The sequence below is a fragment of the Pteropus vampyrus genome, unplaced genomic scaffold (genome assembly GCF_000151845.1).
Source record: "Pteropus vampyrus isolate Shadow unplaced genomic scaffold, Pvam_2.0 Scaffold9, whole genome shotgun sequence".
Taxonomy (NCBI): Eukaryota; Metazoa; Chordata; class Mammalia; order Chiroptera; family Pteropodidae; genus Pteropus; species Pteropus vampyrus.
In genome coordinates this window covers 2,637,073-2,654,444 of record NW_011888790.1, presented here as the reverse complement: position 1 = coordinate 2,654,444, position 17,372 = coordinate 2,637,073, and the positions used below count along the sequence as shown (strand labels likewise).

At 36.5% G+C, this 17,372-nt stretch overlaps 1 protein-coding gene and 1 pseudogene across 1 annotated transcript in view; one reads left to right on the top strand and one right to left on the bottom strand.

Annotated features, from left to right (window-relative positions):
- Positions 1 to 17,372, top strand: part of GRIP1 (glutamate receptor interacting protein 1) — a 626,604-nt gene that overhangs the window by 432,816 nt on the left and 176,416 nt on the right. The gene's annotated exons all lie outside the window — the stretch shown is intronic.
- On the bottom strand, positions 14,094 to 14,217 carry LOC111730034 (annotated as a pseudogene).

The window sequence follows — 17,372 nt, the reverse complement described above, 5'->3', positions numbered from 1 at the left end:
AACATCTCATTTTTTGTCTTTCACTATGGTTGATGGCACCACTGTGCTTTGTCTTTTTTCAGCCGTCTTTATCTAATAAGCTTTACTTCCTAATTTTTTTATGAGTATGACATTTAATCAATGCTAATTCTCAAGAAACTGAATTCACTACATGCATTAGTGAATCTTTGTAAGTGTTTCATTATGCACATGCATTCATGAAATGTCTTTCAATAGTTACCTTTTGATATTTATTAGACTCCCTTGGCAAAGAAAACTACCAGAGAAAATTTTAAGTGTATTCAGTAATATATATATGCAATATGTTTTTGGAAAATCCAGAAATTATGATATCCTAATCAATCATGCTTTATTTTTTGGAATAGGTAGATTCTGATATAATCAGATGGTTCAAAATACAAAACATATAAAAAGGTATACAGTGAAAAGATTCACTCCTTCCATATTCCCCCTCCAGCCAGTTCTCGTATACAAAATGGAAATCACATTCATCTGTTTTTCAGAACTCCTCCAGATGTTCTTTATGCAAATATAAGCAAATATAGATTCATAGTCATAACTTTCCTTTTTAAAACAAAATATAGCATTCTATGCACACCCTTCTGTATGTTGCTTTTTTCACTGAAAAATACATCTTGGGGATTTTTCCATATTGGCATAAAGAGTGGTTCATCACTCTTTGTTAACAGCTGCATGATATTCTTTGGTACGGGTACACTCTAATTTATTTAAACAATCCCTCATTTGTGAACATGGGAGTTGTTTCCAGTCTTTATTTATAAATATTTGAGTTTTCGCCAGTATCTTGCTGTTATGGAATTTCTATAAGGAATCTTCTTTTAAATCACAGTAGAAGAAATCTGGGTCAAAGGGTAAAGACATTCATAATGTTGATAAAGATTGCCAAATTTCCCTCTTTGAAGGTTATATTCCCACCTACAATGTCTGACAGTGCCTGTTTCCCCACAGCTTCACCAATATGTGTATTATCCAATTTCGTAGGATTTCGCTAATCTAAAAAGTGAAAAATGATATCTCTTGTGACTTTAATTTTGCATTTTTATGAGTAAGTTTGAACATCTTTTTCTTAATTTCAAGAGCCATTTGTATTACCTTTTCTGTGAATTTTCATAATCACAAGCCCATTTTTCTACTAGGTTTTGGTTATGGTGTGTTAAAATGAAGTATATGTAAATATACCGGATTTGGGCAAATCTTAGAAACTGATCTCTAACCAAGACCAATCTTTTTGTGGCCTGTCAGACTCTTGGAGTATGCCCACTGTGACCAGAAAAATGGGATATCCAGGTCATCCTTGGCACTCCCACTTTTCTGAGACAATGATTCTAATTACTATTGAGAGAAATAAAAAGAGAATGTGATGAAGCATTCATATTGCTAAATTAATTCATGTGGTGATTCAAGTACCTTGATATCATTAGCTTCGATTAAACATCATTCATGTATAAACAATTAAGAACTAAAGCTTATGAGATGGATAATGTCTCTAAAAAAAGATGAGTAGGACGACCGACGCAATAATTTACAAACATCTCTTTTTCTTTGGCTATGTGGAGGAAAGAGCCAGACATAAGGTGATGGGGTCTCTTTGGATAAGAAAAGCTGAGTTATTTCCCAGCCCTACAGGAGAGCTGATTTTCTGATGTCAAAAGGGACTTCAGGCTATACATCTCTCCCCTCCCCACCCCACACACGTACTCCCACCTATTCCTTGTCAGATTGCTTCCTAACTCTTGAGGAAATGAAATGAAATCATTCCTTTCTTTTATGACTTACCTCCCAGGACCCAATAGACCTTTCAGAATACACATCCGCAACTCCAATAAGTCCTTTTGAGATTTCTTCTAGTAATCGGGTATTTTGCTTTAATTTCAGTTCGTGCTTGGAATGTGCATGTCCGGACCTGGCCATGGCCGGAGCAGATTGTCCTCACTGGGGATTCGGCCGCAGTAACTGTAAATCCCAAACAGCCATTCGTATTTCCTCTGAGAATTAGAGAGGCAGTGGGTTGAGAAAGATGAGGAGAGTCACATCAGTTATTTTTACCAGTTTGGTGTATTGGTTTTCAAGTTCTAAGACCAAAAAGGTTCTATCCCTCCCTCACTTTTTGTACACTCGGTTTCAGCTGCCTTGTGAGGCTAACGTCTCACCTACCCTCTCCCCATACCACTTGCTTGCAGTTGGAGAAGGTAGAAAGCCAACCAAATCAGATATGCAAGGCTTGTCCTTGGTTCTAGGAGGGCCAGGTCTCACATTTGTAAAGGGCCTCAAACTTAGACTTTTACCATTATTTGCATAAATGTGTCCCAGAAATCCTTGAACAGTGCTGCAAGGAGTAACTGCTCCTCTTAACAGTTTTACAATGTGTGTCCTGACAGCAGATCACAGAATGTCTAGCATACAAAGAATAAACATTTTTTATAAATCCTATAACCATAACGCACTCTGCTGGGGGTTAATTGATTAATTTGTTAAATGTAAGTATTTAAAATAGTCCATAATTTTGGTCACCCCATTTTAATATTTTTATTGAAAAAAATACCAATTATCTCAAAACTTTTAAGTAGCTTAGGCCTCGCTCAACTTCTAGGAACTCCCTAGGTACTCAAGAAGACTGCATTATGTACATCAGTATGTCTCTTAACTAAAGCCACCCAGATAATGAGATGCAGCTATGCAGGTTTTTGGAAGTGATGTTTATTGAGAGAAACTTCAAGTATCAGTTAAAATTTTCCTGGTCATATTTTTAAGAGACCTGTGTCATTCAGTGGTCCCTGAAAAGGCTTTCTAAATTCTAATGTAAGCATAGTATTAATTAAAAAGTTGACATGTAATATGAACCCTGGCATATTCACTTAAGATGCAAAATCACATTTTTACTTGCTATGCATAGTGGGTGTGTACTTTGGTGCTGAATTTGGACTTCTTTCTGTAGCCAGTGAGTTCTACACAATTATCCATGTGTAATGTAAGGAGCAGCCAGCGATAATTGATGCTACAGTGGGGACTTAGCCAGGCCTGACTGCTTCTCTCTCACTTTGTAAACTGTTAGTGGCTCACTGTCCCTTTCTGAGCCTCGAGACACTGTAAAATAAGGAGATTGCACTATAATTTCTAAGGGCCTTCCCAGTCCTTGAACTCTATGACCAAGAGCATGATTTCATTATTTTAAATTATTATAAAGGGTTTTAGTTGTTATGTTTGACTTTATTATGTGGTATATATCTTTACATATATATATTGGTCAGGAATGCATTCAAAATATCCATTCAACAAATACATATTGAATACCGTCAATGGGGCTAAGACACATAGACAATATGTGCCAGGCCCCTGCTCTTAATGGAGTTCATATTCTAGTGAGAGAGACAAACACTAGGTAAGTAAATAAAGAGACATTTGAGGTAGTTTTAGGTATTGGAAAGAAAATAAAAATAAGTTAATGGATAGAGAGTGACTTGGGAAAAGAGAGCCAAAGTGGGAAAGGATTCTCAAGGATGAAGAGATGACATTTTAGCAAGATCAGAATAGTAAGAGGAGGTTGCTTGTGCAAAGACCTGCAGAATAATGTTCTGGGTAAGGAATAGCAGGAGTAAAAGCTCTAAGGTGAGCATGACCATAGCATGTCAAGGAACAGGAGGAAGGCCAGTATGGCTGGAGTGTAGTGAATGGAGAGGAGAAAGGTGCAAGACAGGGTGAGAAAGATGACCAGGTGTCTGGATATTACTCTATAATGGGAAGCCTCTGGAGAACTTTAAGCCAAAGAGTAATGTGATTTTTTTGAGGGCGGCGGGGGGTGGGGGGGTGGTTTGTTTTAAAAGATAACTTTGGCAGTCATGTGGGCAGTATGCGGGCAAGTTCTAGAGTCTGTTTCAATAGTGCAGAGAGGTGATGGTGGCTTAGATCAGGGTGGTGGCAGTGGATTGGGGGTATAGTTTAAGAACCAGCCAGCAGATCTAGCTTAACGATTCGAGGCAGAATGTAAGGGCAAGACAGGATCCAAGATAACTCAGGTTTTTGGCCTGAGGTAACTGGTAATCAATCGCTCTATTTCATACATCTTTAAGATTGAAATGCCTTTTTGATATTCAAGCAGAGATGCCAGATAGACAGCTGTATATCCTGAGTCTGGAGCTCAGGAGGAAGTCATGGCTGCAGATATAAATATGGGGAGTCATTAAGATTTAAAGGCATGGAAATTAATGAGATAAGGAGGGGCATGTAGATAGGACAAGGAGCGACATATTTGTATTTACAGATCTGAAAGAGGGAAAGGGAGAGAAGATGGGAAGGTGGCACCAACGGAGGCTAAGATGTGGTTGGTGAGGTAGGTGGGAAGTGGGACCATCTAGTAAGCCCAGAGACAAGGAGGCAGGGAGACTGACCCCCATAATGCTGCCAAAATGTCAAGAATAAAGAGATCAGGGAAATTTTTAAAATAACATTAAAGGTGATATGTCTTAAGACACGATTTCTAGAAAATCTTCTGACCGGAAATGGAGACTACTTATGCTGCATTTTAAATGTTTGTTATTTTTATAGTTTGGAACTCCAGGATGTAGAAACCTTTTTTTATGCTTGCACAGAATAAAGCTAAATCCAATGAAAAGTAATTGTACCCTAATAGTGATTCAGGAAAAGAGAACAAATCAGTGTGCCCTGGGCAGGCTTCCAATAGTTCTCTTCCTAGCTGGGAGATGATTTATAATACCCAAGAGTACTCGCCTTCTGCCATATTTCACTTTTTAAAATAAAATTTTATGGAAAGAAATTAAAAAGTTCTTTTTCATAGTTGTTGCCAAACTGGATAACGATACCACTCTGTCCTTTGTCATCATTTATCATGTAAAGCAAGGGGACTAGTGCAAGCTCATTATTGAAAAGGGGCGGCTGCTTTGTTATTCACTTGTTTCTCAATTTATTGAATGAAAGTTCTGAACTGAACTGTAACATGTAGGAAACTTTCTATGTGTCGATAGAGTGTGCATCTCAGAGTTGGGCTGTGTACAAAACAGAGTCACTGGGGATGCTTAATGGAACAAATACAAACCAGATGTGCACAATTAGTGATACTTATGTAAAAAGGATCAGATGAGCAAATCATCTCCCTCATTCTAGCTTAAATCTTTATAAGGAGCATTAGTTCTCGGACCTCCAGGGCACTATAAAAGTGGTAATTTAATAAATAATATCCTAGTACCATAAAAGAATAGGCATTTGCCCACCTTATGTGTCTAGCTTAGGAGACTAAGTTATGCCTCTGGGAGGATTTACTATGTTATATTCTAAAGATATGTTTTATGCTTACTAGGTTCATGTGTATTTTTGGGTTTATTTAATTGCTCTTTTAAGCAGTTATTTTTAGCCTTCTGAGAACTCATCTCTACTTAATTGTGTATAAACAGTGGTGTTTTTGTTCTCGGTTGTTTGGATTCTGTCTTTCCTGCATAATAAAATAAAAACAAATGAAAAAGAGAAATTCTAGATTTTAAAAAAATCTCTATTCATATTATTTTTATTTCTTCTAAATATGATCAATTAACATGTATCAAATGTCCAAGAATTCCATGAAATCATTCCAGGCCGAAGTGGCATGAAGAAGCTAGTACTATTGAGCCTATGCTATATACCAGGGTCTTTACATGCATTTCTCCAATTAGTTCTCACAAGTTTGAAAAATAGATATTATTATCCTCTTTTTAAAGATGAGAAGATCGAAGCTTAGAGGATTTATATAACTTGCCCAAAGTAAATGAAGAAACCAGGATTCAAACATTTTATAAACATAAAGCCTATGTGCTTTTCACATTACCATGTTAACTTTCTACAAAAGAACCCACATCCCTATAATTCAAATTGTTTGTAGTCACGATAGCCAAGTAACAGTAGGCATTGCATGAATACACTATAAGGAGAGCAAACATGCACTCTATTGCTATAAACCTTAAAGAGGAAAAGTTCTAGAAGAAAAATAAAGACTCGCCTTCTTTTTGTATTTCCAATTGGCTTTTCTTTGCTGATGGCAGAAAACAACAAATATGGTAAAAGTATGCCTCTTTTATATTTATAAAATTTCTAATACGCCTACATGATTCACAGTCTAAATGAGAAAAGGTCATTTAGTGGATGTACATTCAATCCTTAAATTTCATAGACATTACTCACTGAACAGCTCACCCTCAAATGATTCTGAGTCCTCATAGAATGAGGGCTCATAGAAAAGCCTTCGGCCTTTACATTATACTTCATCTCAATTACACATAAATATGCAATGCAAGAAGGAAGTTCTGGGTTCAAAAGAAAAAAGATAAAAGAAATGGAAAAAGATAGTCTAATTATGCATGTTGTTTGAGGCTTTCTGGTATTTCTCAACCAAATGTAACATCTTTTTTTCTTTTTCAATTAAGTTTGCAGATATTTAACAAAGGTGGCAAAGCTTTCTACTTGGTTTAACAAAGATTTTTTTGACTTAATAGATTTTTTTAGCTAAAATCTCTCATAATTGGAATAAAAAAGTATCCCTTAAAATGATTTCCTAGAGGGAAGATGCTAACAGGAGTAGCACCAGTGATACTTACATATTTCAGTTTTATGGTCTCTGTTTACATAATGTGACGTTTTTCAGATAATGCACAAATGCGTTTACTTATTTCAAGCAATACATCCCTAATTGTCAAAGAAGCAAAGATCTGAGCTTTATTGTACCCAGAATAACCATTATGTGTTGTTTACTCTTTCTATCATAATGAATATCAAGTGTTTTGTTAAGCTTGTCTTAAACAAAATAGAAACCAATAAAGGCTACAATTATACTACAATGGATAAATGTGAAGGCAAGCTACACTTAAAATCACTACTCAAATTGTTCAATAGATCTATACATACCATTCTAAACTACTACATTATGCAGTGAATGTGTAGACTGTACATGTCAAATGGTGATTGTGCCCACATCTACAATCTCTGCTGTGCTGAGCTTGAGTTATTTACTTTGGACTACTGAGATTAACAAAGAGCTATTCTGTTCTTCTACAAGCTGGGAACCTACCTTACATATTTGTGGGCTGTCTCCAAGCTAAATTACAATTTCCACTAAAGCATCTCTTGATAGAATGTGGGAATCCTGAATGTAGAATTCCAAAGTCTGCGAACTGTATAAGTTAACGCACAGATTTGCACATATTTTCTAAATAGTGAAGTTTCTGGAATGTTACACAAACTGTGTGTTATTGTGGCTCTCGCCATTAGCCCTAGGCAGGTAGAACTGGTCATTCTACTGCAGGGCTCAATAAGAAGTCACTGGGATAAGGATGGTAGTCTCCAACTTCTGTCTGTGCATTGTGTTTTGCCCTGCGGGACAGAAGAAAAGGAATGTCTTAGGGCTATGGGGTCCTTTGAGTTTTCCTATCACTATGTGTACTTTTTCCTGAAAGTGCTCATAAACAGATACATATGTATGGATGAGTACATCTATGAAATATACATGTATATATGCATGTATTTGTATGTGTATATGCATGCGTATATAGAAATAGATACCTACCTTTCTGATTGTCTTGTATGGCACTGATATACACTGATCTAGAATTTCGAACAATGTTTACATTGAAAAATACTGAGTGATTTGCCTGTCACTCAGTCAATACTGGATTTCATAAAAATCTGTTTCAAAATACACTGTGGCTCAGAGTTAAATGCTTAGGAGTACCGTTCTAAAACTTTGACAATGTGATTTTAGAATACCTTAAGACGAATTATATGGTAGATGAAAGTGAATCTGAGAAAGTTTCAGTTATCATAAATGAACCTCCTCTAAAGTATTATTGCTAATAGAATCTAATAGTTTTACATGGTTACTTTCATGATTGGTGTCTCACAGCGGACCCAAAATTCAGTAATGAAACTGACAAACAGGGATGGAAGGAGTGTTTTCTTATTCTAGGTGTTTGTAAATGTCACTAGCTTGTTAATTGGAAAAGCTGGAAGAGTCCTACTGAGTATAATGCTACAAAATCGTTCAAAATTAGACATCCACATTTGTGGAGTTGAATTGCATTTTCTTTGTTTGTCCTAATTAACTATAAAAGCTGAATCTTTGTTTAGGCAAGATTTTGGGGAAAAAGTAGTGAAGTTGATGAAGTAGACATAACCCAGTGAGAGACAAGCAAGTAATTCATGAGGAAATTATGTCTGAATAATTTGTCTCAGAAGCAAATGAAAATAATTTGATAATCTTTCGACTATTAAATCTAGGTACCTGTGTTTTAATTTTTATTTTGCCACTGACAAATTGAGTCATAATAGACCATTTGATATCAATGAATTTTTCCAACTAAAACTTCAGCAAATGGTAGCCCATAGTCTTGAAAAAAAAAAAACATGTATCAAGTATCTGCCTCTTTATTATGATAGAAAGTGAGAGACAGGTATAGGCAATACTCAGATTGCTTCACAATGGTCAGATAACAGAATTTCCTCCCCGCTTAGGGCTATTTTGTTGTGCAAACGCTTTATTGAGGTAGTGAGGCAATATTGGGAAAAGAATGGTCATTGGTATCAGGCAGACCTGGGTTAGAATCATGTCTCTGCCACTTATTTATTAGCTGTTTAGCCTTAGACAGATTTTTAACTTCCCTGAGCTTCAGTTTTCTCATCTATAAAAATGGGGATAATAATATCTATGACTATCAAAGTAAACCCCTGCTTGAAGGAGCTCATCCTGTGAAGATAAGCAGGTTGATGATTAAAAGGTAGTATGGTAAGTGCGATTATGGAAACATTTGCTGCTTTGGGATCCCTGTTGTCTCTTCTCTATCACTCAGCTTCCTCATCCAGCAGATGAAGGGAAGGAACTGCCTCCTCTTAAAGTCAGAGCAGTCCTGGCACTTTATTTACACCATTTTATTCACTCTTAATAGCAAATTTATGAGGTAGGTACTATTTCCATTTTATAGGTGAGGAAACTGAAGCTCAGGGAGAAGGGTTTTGCAGGGTCACACAGCTAGTAGGTGGTAGAGCAGGATGAACTATGAAAGTTGCAGGACAGTAAAATTCTAATGCTTTAAAAATGGGTTTAATGTTTTCCTTACAAAAATTACTTCTGCTCTAACACCCTTGTGAGGTTTTGTGTGTATACTCTCCGCATTTCACTGTAAAACCAGAGAGTATCCAAAGTACAGCTTTAAATAATGAAAATCACAGACTCCATGGATTCTGACAGCCACGATAAATCCGACTTTAATCGTACATTAAAAACATATGTCATCTGTTTGATAAGCAGTCATCTACTATTGCTTGACCTAGCAATGAATTAATAAAGCAAAATATGTGACAACTCAAGGCATATGTATGAAATATGTTATTCCCAAGGAATTCACGTGCGATTCTCACCTTTCACTCTGATGGCAAGAAGGTTTTGGTTCTAAGTGGTATGTAACGAGACTGGCTCTTACTTAGAAATTGAGCTTAAATCTGGGAATTTTCAAAACTAAAAACTATAAAAAAGTGAGTTCAGAGATAAGTACTGAACTGAGCTAAAGCTAGAAAGAGATGACAATCTTGGGAACAATGGGTAACGAATGGAGTATTAATCATCTGGGTTTCAAAAGCTCCCTGTGAAATTCTTGAGTCTAGCAAGAAGTCCACACTATGTCCGGTCACTCTGCCCCACAGAGCCATTCCTGAGCCTGAGAACTGAGGTTTCACCACCCCTACCCTGGAGCCTGGCTATTTGTAGAGATGGGCTTGGGGCCGGAGGGAGAGGAAAGACAGACTCAATGATCTCTTTTGCCAGCCGCACAAGTCATATCACCATTTTCTTCATTGAATTTTTAGACATTGCCTAGTCCAAGATTTATTTTCTCCCTTCAGCTGCATCATGCTAATGAAAGGTTTGAAATATTGTAAGCAGCAGGCTATGAACATGTTGTCTGGAATACTAAAGGAGAAGAGTGCCCCACTATTTATTCATTTTAAGATGATAAACCACTTGTAGGAACCAGTTCATAAATGCTCTATTAGTAGAGAATGTTGGCATAGACAAAGAGTTAGAGAGATAAATTCAGCCAGATTTCATCTCCTAAAATGCTTAGAGCTTCTTGGCCAAAAGACATTCTTTCAAGTGATTTGTTTCTGTGCCAGGAAAAACCTTGAATCTTATAAGTTAAACAAAGAATTCACAACGAGGAAGTGAAATCTGAAAACTAGGACAAGTGATATTTTCTAACCTGAAATTCTACATCTTCCAATGCAGCCCCAAGTCCCCATATGTAGTCAGTGATATGTAGTCACCTAGTAGTAACAACTGTGTGAAGGAGTGCTCTCTTACACACATACACACACACACACACACACCCCAAAAAAGTACATGAATCTAATTTCGATAAATAGCGTATCTTGGTAGAGAAGAGCAGACTATAGAGACATGTAAATTAAAGCTTCATTTCTGCACTTTGCTTCCTATGTACATTTAGGCCCATCATTTCATCTGTATAAGCTTTTGTGCCCTCATATTTCCAACAGAATAACTACCTGCACAGTGACATTGCTGGAGTATGGATAATGTATGTGAGGTGCTATGCACAGTGCTGGTCATGTCGTACACCACACTGCTCTAGGCTTCATCAAGAATACTATAGTCTTTCCATTTAAAATGCATCATGGTGAACAACCCCAAGTTTTTCTTTAAAAGCAAGACTGCTTTTGTAAAATAAATGTATCTTTTCTTACTATTTTAAATTTTATTGATGTTGTGAGAAGACATAAGATTACACATCTAAAGGACTTAGGTTCATGCTGGGATATAATGAGTGCTCAATAAGTATTATCTATAATTGTTATAGCGTCATTGGTATTATTGACATAGAAGTCTTCCAGTTGACTCAAGTATGCTTGAACTACTTATTAAAACGTGCACGAAGGTCTCTAAGGATCTGTTTGGATTACTCGTAGAAGAAACAAATGGCATTGATGTATAATGAAAGAAGCATCGAAAAATCTTGTAAGATTACAATTAAACTTCAATTTTTCTCCACATTATTTACATCCCTTATATACATCCAGGGGCTTTAACTTGAAGATTACTTTTTCTTCACCTACTTTGTGCTCTGATAACTTCTGGCTTAATCCATTTTCTCCATTATCACAAAGTCTCACCTCTGGTTTCACTCTTAGGATTATTAACTAAAATAGACTCCTGGCAAAAGCTTTCGTTTTCCTCAGCATATCGGAAACATCCTTTTGAGCATTGTTTTTAAGCACTACACATGTCGGCATGAAGGAGGGAGTTGGGAATCTCACAGTGGGTCTTGGCACATACAAGCAAGCAGTCACATACGGTTTTTGTGCCTCAGTCCAATCAATAACCCTAAGGAAAATAGTCTGGGCACCTAGCTCCAAAATGTTACTCAAGGTTATAAATGTATACTATTCATTTATAGAAAATAGTTTTCAGCTTTTGTATTGGAAACTGAGTCTGAACAATGGTGGTAATACTGTTTTTTAGTTCCATTTAGAATTTTGCCAGTTAGTGACTAGTCTGATCATTAATTTGCATAAATTAACTTGCCAGCAGTTGACATATGTTTCAGTTTACTTGGTTACTGGGGAACAAGAAAAAGAAGGAAAAATACTGAGCCATTGAACCAGGTTTGAAAGTTGCCTAAGTTATGTCATCATATCACTGACTGTCAAAGCAACCTATGAGGACTTTAAAGGCTATGTTCTTGATAATCAAACCTAGACAGGAATGCTCCACTCCACAGATATATGCGAATCATTTTTTCCCCTAATGACATCCAGTGTTCATTTGCACACCATAAAATTTAGACCTCTTAAAGTCATCCTGATCACATTTTCTTTCTCTTATTTTTCCATCAATCTTCACTTCATTCTAACAACTATTATACTGAGATTTTCTAAATATAGAAAACTTTGCATAATTTCATGTAAAAGAATAGTTCTTGGCAAGCTCCAATTTTATAAAAGCTCTTTTTCTCTATAGCTTACATTAGAAATACAAAAAAAAAGGTCCCAGATAAGGGTCAAAAAATATTATTTACTAAATCAAGAGATATAATAATTTAAAACATCCAGTTTTGAAGCTGTGACCATTGTTACGAGAACGTTGAAAAACACTCTCAATCTTTTCAGTGAAGGCATTTTTAACATTTTGTTTCATGAGTTATCTCAAGAAAATCTATGTACTTTTCTAAATTTTCTCCCCAAATTTACTCCAGTTTAGATTGTGATCAGTATGTAACACAGTAACTTCTTAATTTCATATTATTCATCGGTTAAAAAAATTGGGGAAACCTTAATTTCTCCAAATATCTTGTCTATTTCTATTAATCTTAACATCCAGCTCTAATTGCTTTTACAAGAAATCATTGATTCTTATGAGTCTCCAAAAATACTTAGATATGATCTAGCCTGTTAATACCTGTGTAAATGCATACTTTTTCCTGAAGAATGGTACACTTTTAAAATAAGAATTAACAAATGTAGTTTTAATACTCACTACCCTGAAGTCATTCATATTTTTCACTAGATTATTATTCTAATGCTAAGAACTTATTGAACCTATGCATATTTCATAGCTGTAATACCGAGAATGTCAACTGGTATAATCTAATGGTTAAACCAAAAATTTTAAATGTATAGAAAATGTAGAAGCTGTACTGAATTTAAGATTTTAAAATTTTAAATTGTGATCTGATATGGTAATGAAGATGAGCTTTATGTCCATCCGACTAGGTATTTTGATTCTTTGGTGAGGAGACTGGTCTATGTCTGCTGTGACTCTTGCTTATCCATTCTTGCTGGAAACAATACTAGGAAAAAGCATAGGAGTTATCACTGTGATTCAGACACATGAGCAATAGGAATGCCAGAGGCAGAAAATGTGCAATTTCATGTTCATTAATTTCAGAGAGGATTTACAAATTAACCTGACTCGAGATATTACTCTTCCAAAAGGCCTGCAGGCATCACTGAACAGCACAGTTACCACAGACCACTTCCACAAGGTTGACCAGATGCTCGGGGGCCTCAGCTGTTTTATTTATTCCTGTATGAAGATTGTGGTCAGGTTCTGTGCTGGAGACCTTCCTGGCTCCAAGAGAACTATGCAGGTCCAAGGAAACGACTTTGTGTCTGAAGAGTTTAAGGGGATAGCACCATGGAAGGTTCTTCCCTCATGTCTCTACCATGAGGTAGGACATAACTCTTCATTTTCAGTTGTCCTTTAATAGCTAGCGGGTAGTAACTCAGTACTATTTCCTCTCTCCACCCTAAAGTGCAAATTGGCTAATATGTTATTACTACAATCAATATACCACTCCACATACTCTGACCTTAGATGTATCCAATTATCCCCATACATCAGCCATTTTAAGACTGTTAAAGGATTTAAAGTGGATCAAGAAAAGATGGAATTTTCTCAGAACCATAGCATTGCAACATTTTCATTTCCCCTTGAAATGAAATAAAAAATTCAATACTTCCATAAAAAATTCAATACTTACAGTATTTGAGGCCTGGGGATACTAGGGAAGCTATTCTGCCAACTTCTTTGTAGGCCACCACTGACACAATCAGGTGACAATCAGGAGCAATGTATCCTCACTACCTGTGCCATTGCTTTTGGTCAAATCAATTGGATCAGGGGTTTCCAAACTTTATGTTTGTTCATGCAAATCATCTGGAGATTTTGTTGAGTGTAGACTCTGATTCCATAGGTCTGGGGTGGGGCCTGAGACTTTACATTTTCAACAAACTCCCAGGTGATGCCCATGCTGTTTGCTCACAAACCTATTTTGAGTTGCAAGGAGTTAGATAATAGAGCAGTGAAGGAGAAAAACAGTCTTATAAGACAGGCCTTCAATAATATGAGCTGTGTGGTTGGCATTCTTTTTAGCTGGAATATTTAATCCCTGAAATAGTTGTGTTTGTGATTAACATAATTTTTGTTGTTGTTGTTAGGCGAGGCAACCTTTGGTTGACCTCACAGATTGCAAAGACCTTGTCAGCTTACGATCTCTTATTTTTTATTTTATTTATTTTTTTATTTTTTATGCTTACAGCACTTGGTCTTCCTAGATGGTCTCCCATCCAAGTACTATCCAGGCCCGACCCTGCTTAGCTTAGCTTTCGAGATCAGACGAGATCGGGCTTATTCAGGGTGGCATGGCCGTAGATGTAATTAACATAATTTTTGAGGACATCCTATCATTGTGAAGAAACCATTGTACATTTGTTTTAAAAATGAAGTTGTGCTCTGGATGATATTTTTTTAATGTTCGAAAGCAAAAGACCTGGTCCCCTTTAAGAATATAAAACACATCTATGTCTAGATTATAAAACTATCTGAAACCTTGCAAAATCAAAGATAGACGTTAATGCCATGCAAATGCAAAGCAAATAACAAAAGATAGGAGGGAAAGTAGACCGTTGGAGGGGCGAAATCATCTCTTAATAGGAAAGAGACTGTAATGGAGCAGCATGCTACCTCTGCCTCCTGCCATCAAGCGTGGATCATTCTCACTCCCTTCTGGTTTAAAACTGGTCGTGTGGACCCCTTTATCTCATTAGGGGAGGAGATGAAATTAATTCATTCTCAATGAGATCAGTCGTAAGCAGCTATCTGTCATAGCCTCAATATGCCAAAGCAATAGAGCTGAGACTATGTAGGACCCAGAAGCCTCTGATTCTAGGAAAGATTGAGGGCATACTTTTTGTGTGACCCTAGAAAAACAGTGTTATTTTAACCTGGGATTAAAAACTATTTAGGATTGAAGAGGAGTCTTTGACCATATCTTTGAGTTTTCATTTCTTTAAATTATATGGGACACTGTACTTATAGTTATGCATTCTTTTAATAAGAAGAGAAAGACATATTTGAGTTTTATTATCAAAAACTCTTTGAATGCTACACTTCTGGAAATCTTGCTTAAATCTTAGTGTGCCATCCAGCCATCAAGGCAGCAAAGTGTACTGGAGATTTAGTGTCTATGAGATAGAAACAGCCAACCTGCAATATGTTCATGCTGGGCTGAGATAAAATGTTCACAGGACCTGAGTACGGAAAAGGTATGGTCCCACATCACACAAAACTTCCATGTTAGCTGAAAATTAAAATTGCCTGTTTTTTGATTTTTCTGATTGCAGAATTCTGGATAAATTCATTGCAATCAAGCTCCCTTTCCTCCCGTGCCTCACCTCCACCAGTATCCCAAGCCCATGCTCATTTTTCCCCTCAGCTAGTAAAGTACATGTTCCTATCTCGAAGCTATGAAGTAATAAGAATTCCTCAATCACCATTCCACTTAACGTTTTATTATCTTTTATCCAATTAATTCGTAGTTTACACGTAATAGGCATTAAAATTTGTGGGATGTAATCGACTTCAAGGGTCAGATTATTACCTTCACAATGGATTTCATTTTGTTCATTCATGAAAAACGGAGTTTTTTTCTGCATTTGTAATGATATGCATGAACGTTGTGGCATGAGCGGCCTGTCTCCCCACTGCTAGGAAATGGTCATAATGTTTAATTGAACAAAATGCCTTCTTATTTTTTTCTTAATCAAGAAGTTAAGGGATCTGCTGGCTTAGCAGGTGCCTGAATTGTGCATAATTAGTTGCTAGGAATTGTTTAGCATAGGCTGATTAGTCTCAGGCAAAGGAAATTAATTTTTTTTTTCAACAAAACTCTGAACACAGCGAGAAATTCTCGAAGCTACAGTCATATCCGGTTCTTCTGGGAAGCCCAGACAGACCCTCGGAATGGGAGAGGCAGGATATAGAGAGACAAGAAGCAGCCTAAATATACACGGAAGCTATTTGAGGCAACCATTTGAGGTTATGACATGGGACCTGAGTCCATTCCTCAAGATGTGATTCAGCTCTGACATGGGGTTTGGGTATGCTGCAAAATGAAGTATTGCTCCTTAGGTGCCTGCTGTTTGCTTTCCAAGTTTATAACACCAACTTCACTTGGAATATGTAATCAAAACAAATGACCTGTGTTTGCCCCCTCCTGTGTTTGGCACATGAGGAGACTGGTCAAAATGGAGGGAATGAGAGGGATAGACGGTTCCCCATTGCCCTCACTATTGTTCCACTTTTGTTTTAAGCATATGCTCGACTAAGCCCTTCCTGTGCCTCTATCGCAATGTCAATTCTCCATTTAATGGAGGGGACTTTCCCTCACCTCATGGGATGTCACTGTAAAGGGGACCCATGCTCTTTCTTATCATGACCGATATGCACCCCCTATGACAGTGGGTGGCCATCATGTGTGACAGTGATTATCTCTCTGCTAAGATGTCATTAGAAAAGGCTGACAGTTCTGATAGCCCAAGATGCTCATAATGATTACTTGCATAATTCACTTCAGTCAGTACTAGCTCAGCAGCCGAATGTCTATTTTGCCCCTATACTGAATTTCAATAAGAGTCCCTTGTTAAATGATCCACCAAAATCAAGGCTAGGAGTCTGGTATGAAAATCAAAATTCTTTTGTTTAAAGGAATTATTTTAAAGGTTATTCCATAAATTCTTCTGTAGTCTAAGTGAAAATTAAAGAAAATATATTTTAATATTAGTTTTATAAAGAGTCACAGATTTTTAACATGCTATAAATCTATAGCTGTTGGGCAACAAGGGAACTTAAAAAGAAAAAAACTTAAAACCAAAAAAAAAAAATCAGAGGTAAGAGGAAGGGTAGCTCATAACAAGTATTTGACTTTCTTCAGTTTGCTTGTTTACAATAAGTGCTTTAGTTTGAAAAATTGAATATAATTCATTCATCTATCAGCAAATATTTAACGGATGCATACTATGCATCCAACACTGTTCTAGAGGCATTATCTACCAATTGATTCCTTTCTTTGTGTTTCGACCTATTTTTTAAATTTATTGATGTAATTGGATGGAACTTGAAAGTCTAGTTAGTGTCTCCCTGATGAAAGAAAGAAGTATTAATGGAGATCTTATAATTCGATGAATTTTTTGAGGTCCTTACTGAGGAACAGCGAATTGTATTGGCATTTATTTTAAAATTTTCTCTTCGAAAAAGTGAACGTAAAAGTATAAATCAGTTCAGTAGTTCAATTTAAGTATACTTCATTTTAGGCAAACAAATATGCGGATGAGGTTTATATACACGCAAAAAGAATTGGCTGTGATTGTTCATTTTCATAGGCTTCTCCATAGGAATTAACTTGCATCATGTACGGTTTCCATCACGTACGTGTCCATCTCAGAAGAAGTACTTAAGGAGGAAATAGCATGGGAATAAGAATAAAAGAAATACAACCTAGAATCACTCTATATGTGTGTCCTGCTATAAA